This window comes from Bos indicus x Bos taurus, chromosome X (genome assembly GCF_003369695.1).
Source record: "Bos indicus x Bos taurus breed Angus x Brahman F1 hybrid chromosome X, Bos_hybrid_MaternalHap_v2.0, whole genome shotgun sequence".
Lineage (NCBI taxonomy): Eukaryota > Metazoa > Chordata > Mammalia > Artiodactyla > Bovidae > Bos > Bos indicus x Bos taurus.
Window position 1 is genome coordinate 28,919,976 of NC_040105.1, and position 7,974 is coordinate 28,927,949.

At 37.4% G+C, this 7,974-nt stretch overlaps 1 pseudogene; it reads left to right on the forward strand.

Annotated features, from left to right (window-relative positions):
- The first annotated feature begins 2,737 nt into the window (after positions 1–2,737).
- Positions 2,738–3,131, forward strand: LOC113887989 (annotated as a pseudogene).
- The last annotated feature ends 4,843 nt before the right edge of the window (positions 3,132–7,974 follow it).

Below are 7,974 nucleotides of genomic sequence, written 5' to 3' on the forward strand. Positions count from 1 at the left end.
GATTAAGCTTTAAAGAAAGAGGAAGGGGACTTCCCTGGTGGTCCAGTGGTTAAAATGCAATGGTTTCAATGCAGGGGATCCAGGTTTGATCCCTGATCAGGGAACTAAGATCCCACATGTGGCATGGTGTGACCAAAAATAATTCTTTTTTTAAAAAAGGAAGGAGGTGTCTCAGAGCCAGACCCTGCCAACACCTTTCATCTCAAACCCCATAGTCAGGACCACCACTCAAGCCTCACCTGAAGATAAGGAAAGGAGATGAGATTTTTTTTTAAAACTTGGAAGTTAATGCTTTAATTCAAACCAAATTTTAACACCCCATAGTGGCCACAAAACTAGGGAATCTTCATGAGATCATATTGCTGTACTGGAAAGGGAGATTCAACAATCCCCTAGAGAAGACAGTACAGTAACTGGCAACACTACAGCCACTTTATTTTCAGATTCCACCAAGCTGAAACTTCTCAGGAAACTCAGTTACATTAGTCAACAAAGGACTGTCTTGGTCTTCTAGGGCCATGTACTGGGTGACTTAAACAACAGATATTTATTTTCTCACAGTTTTTGGAGGCTGGGATGTCCATGATCGAAGTTCTGTCAGGTTTGGTGTCTAATGAGGGCTCTTTCTGTCTTGCAGAAGGCCATCTTCTTGCTGGTGGGGTGGATAGGGGTATGGGATGAGATGAGATGAAGTGAATCTCTAGAGTTTCTTCCTTTCTTATAAAGTCACCTGTTCTATCAGATTAGAGCTCCATCCTGATGACCTAATTTGACCTCTCTCACCTCCTTAAGGGCCTTATCTCCAATATAGTCTCATGGCAGGGGGTGGGGGGGTGGGGGGTTGTAGTGCTTATGACTCCATCTTGACTAAAGTCAACATATGACTTTAGGGGCACACAATTCATTCAACAACAAAGACCTCTTACCATGAGGCAGAAATTATTTACCAACACAACAGAATAGAGCAAACCAGGCTAAAAAATGATTTCCCATTCTATCCCAAATGCCTGTGTGCTAAGTTGCTCCAGTCCTGTCTGACTCTCTGCAACCCCATGGACTGTAGCCCACCTGGTGTCTCTGTCCATGGGGTCTCCTAGGCAAGAATACTGGAGTGGGTTGCCATTTCCTCCTCCAGGGGATCTTCCTGATTCAGGGATTGAACCTACATCTCCAATGTTTCCTGCATTGCAGGTGGATTCTTTACCTGCTGACCCATCAGGGAAGCCCCAAATATCCCAAATGCCTGGATATTGCAATTTCAAATAGAAGCAAGAGCTTTCAGACCTTCATTAAATAAATCTTGGATATATGGTCATGATTAAGACCAAAGGAACTAAAAAGCTGATTGGAAATTCAGAGGCTCAGTCATTTGTCTCCAATGCTGAGGTAGTTGATGCTGCCAAATACTGGGGGACTTTGGGGAGTGAAATTTCAGAATAATTTATCATGGCTTAAAAGTCAAAATATGTTCTTCAAAAATTAACATGTGCCATTGGCAATCTAGAGCTCAACAGCAGCAAGCCAAAACCTACAATCAACAATACATTGGAGAATATAGAAAGTAGGAATTAAATTGAAAATTTAAGGCCAAGTCCCCTCCCACCTAAAAAGGTTGCAACTGAAATCCACTTGTTAAGTCAGAATAGAAAATCTGCTCTTAAGAGATGTTTCTGACTTCCAGTTTTAGGTCTGACATATAAAGAGCTTAGAAGTACTCACAACAAGAAAACAACTGTTCTCAAGGAAAAAATCAACAATTCTTGTATTCAACAGAGAATGGAGCTCCTTGGCAAACTCCTGCCCTCCAAACTGGAGAGACAAAGAGAGAAAAAGCCATAACACTAGAGGAAATTTTAGCCTCTGACATCACAATTACAGCAAAAAGTGTACACAGCCTACTCCTTCCTAGTCAGATAAATTTAAACCTCACACTCCCTCAGATCCTTTTACCCAATACATCATGTTTGGCTTTCAATTTTTAAAAATCACAAGTCATACAAAAAGACAAAAAGCACAATCTGAGTGAACAAAGGAAGCATCAGAACCAGACTCAGATATGGCAGAGAGTTTGGAATTATCAGACTGAGAATTTAAAATAACTATGATTAATATGCTAAGTGTTCCCAAAGGAACAGTAGACAAATGCAAGAAAAGATAGGGAAGGTAAGAAGATGGAACTTTAAGAAAGAATCAAAAGAAAATGCTAGAAATCAAAAACACTGTAACAGAAATGATGAATGTATTTGATGGATTCATAAAGAAAAGAATAAGTTAACTTAAGGATATATCAATAGAAACTTTCAAAACTGAGAAACAAACAGAAACGAATGAAAAAGACTGAGCAGAATGTTCAAGGACTGTGGGACAGTTACAAAAAGGGTAATATCATGTGTGTAATATCAATACTGAAAGGAGCAGAAAGAGAGAAAGGAACAGAAGAAATATTTGAAGTTTTAAAAGCTGAGAATTTTCAAAAAATAAAAGACAGACACCAATCCACAGATCCAGGAAGCTCAGAGCACAACAAACAGGATAAATACCCCCCAAAATCGATATGTAAGCATATCATATTCAAACTGCAAAAAATCAAAGATAAAAAGAAAATCTTGAAAGAAGCCAGAGAAAATAATGCCTTACCTATAGAGGAATAAGAACAATTCAACTGGACTTACCTTCAGAAACCATCCAAACAAAAAGAGAATAAGGTAAAATGTTTAAAGTATTGCTGACTGTGAAGATGGCGGTGAGGGGGAAGCTAATGGCAGTGATGGGAGACGAGGACACCATGACTGGCTTCCTACTGGGTGGCATAGGGGTGCTTAACAAGAACCACCACCCAAATTTCCTGGTGATGGAGAAAGATACTACCATCAGTGAAACTGAAGACACATTCCGGCAGTTTCTAAACCAGGATGACATCAGCAGCATCCTTATCAACCAGTACATTGCAGAAATGGTGCAGGCACGCACTTGATGCCCTCTGGCACTGCATTCCAGCCATACTGGAGATCCCATCCAAGGAGTACCTCTGTGATGCTGCCAATGTCTCCATCCTGCGCAGGGCCAGGGGCATGTTCATGGCTGAAAACCTGCACGAAGGGACTCTCCACGGCCATGTAGCTTCTCCCTAGGCTTACCATCAGCCCTTGTCTAAGATGTGAGCCTCTGAGTTCCAATTCCCTGCCCCTTCCCACTCCACTGAGAGGCTAGGTGAGGTGCTTCCAGGTACCAGGGCTCTTCCATTAAAATCAAGCCTGGTTAGGGTAAAAGTAAATAAATCAATGAAAATTAAGAGAGCAGACACAAATTACTGGTGTCAGAAATGAAAGCAAAACCAGCACTATTGATCCCATGGACAGTAAACTGATAATTAAAAAATACAGTTGACTCTTTAATGACACTGGTCTGAACCATGCAAAAATTTTTCCAATAAATACAACAGCACTACATGATCTACAGTTGATTGAATCTTGGATGCATTACCACGAATGTGGAGAGCCTACTATAAAGTTGTGCATGAATTTATTATTGCACAATGAATCAGTATCCCTAACCCCCATGTTGTTCAAGGGTCAACTATATTTTGAACAACTTTACAACTGCTAATTTGATAAAAGATGAAATTGACCAATTCTTTGAAAGACAAAATCTGCCAAAACTCACACAAGGGGTAATAGATAATCTGAGTAAATCTATAACCATTAAAGAAATTGAAATCAGTAATTAATAACATTCCAAAACATAAAACACCAGGCCCAAATGGTTTCACTATTTTTTTAATAAAAAAAATTTAACACCAAAAACATTTTATATTGAGGTATAGCCAATTAACAACGTTGTGATAGTTTCAGGTGAACAGTGAAGGGACTCAGCCATACATATACATTTATCCATCCTCCCCCTAACCCCCCTGCCATCCAGACTGGCATTTAATATTGGGCAGAGTTCCATGTGCTATACAATAGTTTTTTGTTGGTTATCCATTTTAAATATAGCAGTGTGTACATGACCTTCCCAAAGTCCTTCACTATCCCTTCCCCCCGCCACTATAAGTTTGTTTCCAAAGTCTGTGAGTCTCTTTCTATTTTTTAAGTAAGTTCAGTTGTATCATTTCTTTTTAGATTCCACATATAAGGGATGTCATATGATGTTTCTCCTTCTCCATCTAACTTACTTCGCTTGGTCTGACACTCTCTAGGTTCATCCATGTTGCTGCAAATGGCCTTATTTTATTCTTTTTAATGGCTGTGATATATTCCATTGTATGTACGTACCACATTTTCTTTATCCATTCCTCTGTCCATGAACATTTAGGTTGTTTCCATGTCTTGGCCATTGTAAACAGTGCTGCAATGAGCATTGGGGTGCATGTATCTTTTGGGGCCATGTTTTTCTCTGTATATATGCCCAGGAGTGGGATTGTAGGGTCATATGGTAGTTCTAACTTTAGTGTTTTAAGGAACCTCCATATTGTTCTCCATAGTGGCTGTACCAATTTACATTCCCACCAACAGTGCAGGTGGGTTCCCTTTTCTCCACACCCTCTCCAGCATTTGTTATTTGCGGATTTTTTGATGATAGCCATTCTGACTGGTGTGAAGTGATATCTCATTGTGGTTGTGATTTGCATTCTTCTAATAGCTAGCAACGGAGAAGGCAATGGCACCCCACTCCAGTACTCTTGCCTGGAAAATCCCATGGATGGAGGAGCCTGGTAGGCTGCAGTCCATGGGGTCGCTGAGGGTTGGACACGACTGAGCTACTTCACTTTCACTTTTCACTTTCATGCATTGGAGAAGGAAATGGCAACCCACTCCAGTGTTCTTGCCTGGAGAATACCAGGGACGGGGGAGCCTGGTGGGCTGCCATCTATGGGGTCGCACAGAGTCGGACACAACTGAAGTGACTTAGCAGCAGCAGCAATAGCTAGCAATGTTAAACATCTTTTCATGTGCCTATTGGCCATCTGTATGTCCTCTTTAGAGAAATGTCTATTTAGGTGTCTGCCCATTTTTTTAGTGGGTTGTTTGTTTTGATGCTATTGAATATCACAAGCTGTTCATAAATTTTAGAGACTAATCCCTTATCAGTCACATCATTTGCAAATATTTTCACCCAGTCTCTGGGTTGTATTTTTGTTTTGTTTATTGTTTCCTTTGCTGTGCAAAAACTTTTGAGTTTAAGTAGCTCCCATTTGTTTATTTTTGCTTTTATTTCCATTATTCAGGGAGATAGATTAAAAAAGATGTTGCTGTGATTTATATCAGAGAGTGTTCTGCCTATGTTATCCTCCAAGAGTTTTACAGTATCTGGTCTAACATTTAGGTCTTTAATCTATTTTGAGCCCCTTTCTGTGTATGGAGTTAAAGAATGATCTAATTTCATTCTTCTACATGTGACTGTCCAGTTTTCCCAGCACCATCCATCGAAGAGACTGTTTTTCCAACATTGTGTAGCCCTGACTCCTTTGTCATAAATTAATTGACCATAAGTGCATGGGCTTATTTCTGGGTTTTCTATCCTGTTCCATTGATCTATATCTCTATTCTTGTGCCAGTATCATACTGTTTTGATGATTGTAGCTTTGTAGCATAGTCTTAAGTCAGGGAACCTGATTCCTCTAGCTCTGTTTTTCTTTTTCAAGACTTCTTTGGCTATTTGGGGTCTTTTGTGTCTCCATACCAAATGGTTTCACTATTGAATATCACCAAACATTTAAGAAACAAATGATACCAATTCTCTAAAGTCTGCTCCAAAAAATAGATGCAGAGTGAACACCTCCTAATGCATTTTATGAGGGTCAGCATTATCTAATACCAAAACAAGGCACAGACATTACAAGACAGGAAAACCACCAATGGATATCTCTCATAAGCATAGATTTAAAAATCCTCAGCAAAATATTAGGAAATCAAATCCAGCAATATATAAAAAGTATTATACCCCAAAACTCAGTGTGTGCTCTAGATATCCAAGGGGAAGTTCAAAATTTTAAAGTCAATTAATGTAATCCATTACATTAACAGGTAAAGAAGAAAAATCATATGATCATAGTAATAGATGCAATAAAAGCATTCAGCAAGATACTATACCCTTTCATGGTAAACTCTAAGTAAACCAGAAAGAGGGGAAATTTCTTCAACTTGATAAAAAAAATCTGCAAAATGACTACAATTAACATCATTATTATTGATGAGAAATTATAAATAGATGCTTTCCCCCCTAAGATGGGCAACGAAGCAGGTATGTGCCCTCTCAGTACTCTTTATCCAAATTATACTGTAAGTCCTATCTAATGTAATAAAAAAGATAAAAATGTAAGGAAAATGTGTACAGATTGAGAAGAAGGGAATAAACTCTCTTTGTTTGCAGGTGATATTATTGTCCATATACAAATGTCAAAGAAATTAACCAAAACCCCTTCTGGAACTAATAAGCAATTGTTGCAAGGGCGCCAAGTCTGTTACTTTCCTATATGTCAGCAGTACACATTTGGAATTTAACAATAAAAAGCATAATATCATTTATGTTAGCAGCAAAAAATTAAAATACTTAGGTATAAATCTAATAAAATTTTATAAGGTCTATGTAAGGAAAACTGATGAAAGAAATCAAAAGTCTTAAATAAATGGAGAGATATTCCATATTCTTCTACAGGATGACTTGATACTGTTAAGGTGTTAGTTATCCTTAATGTAATCTATAGATTCAACTCAATTCCAATAAAAATCCCAAAAATTTACTTTGTGGATACCAACAAACTGGTCATAAAGTTTATATGGAAAGGCAAAAGATCCAGAATAACCAATTCAACACTCTAAAAGAACAGTTGGGAGACTGAAAATCCTCTAATTCAAGACTTACTCTAAAGCCACAGTAATCATGACCGTGTGGTATTGTTGAAAGAACAGACAAATCAATTTAATGGACCAAAGAGCCCAGAAATAGACCCATACAAATATAAGCAACTAATTGTTGACAAAGGAGCAAAAGCAATCCAGTGGAAAAGAATAGTCTTTTCAACAAATGGGGCTTAATAGCTGCAGATTCACATTCAGGAAAATGAATCTAGACACTGACCTTGCATCTTTTATGAAAATTGACTCAAAATGAATCATAGACCAAAATATAAAATGCAAAAATATAAACCTTCTAGGAGATGATAGAAGAGAAAATCTAGGTAACCCTGAGTTTGGCAATGAGTCTTTAGATACAGTGCTAAAAGCGTGCTCCATGAAAGAAAAAATAGCTAGATTGGATGTCATTAAAAAACAAAAACATGTATCTATAAAGCTCACTAAAGCAAAGCACAGTAAAATGAGGTATGGCAATAAAAGGCGTTAAATTTATCAAATAAAAAAAAATAATACAGTGCTGAAAAATTAAAAAAAAAAAAAAGAAAGTTAACAACAAAAACTTCCCAATATCAAGTAAAATTAGATTCCTTTCATTATAAGTGTTATTAGATTGATAAAATATATAAGGTAGATTTGGGGGAACAAGTAATTATTTTCATTTAAAAATGCTGAATTTTTAAAAAAAGACTTTATATTTTTAGAGAAGTTTAAAGTTTATAACAAAATAGAGAGGAAGATAGACATTTTCCCTATATCTCCTGCTCACACATATGCATAGCCTCCTCCATTATCAACATTACTCACCAGAATGGTACATTTTTTTAAAACAAAGATAAACCTACATTGACACATCACAATCACCCAAAGTTTGTAGTTTACTTTAGACTTTACTCTTGGTGTTACACATTCTATAGGTTTGGACAAGTGTATAGTGACATTTATGCAATCATTGTAATCTCATACAGAATATTTTCACAGCCTTAAAAATCCTCAAAAAAAAAAAAGAATATTATTCTGTGATAACAAGAAATGAGGTATGAAGCCATGAAAAAACATAGTGGAAACTTACAAGCATAGTGTCACCTGAAAGAAGCCAATCTGAGAGAATTCCCCAGTA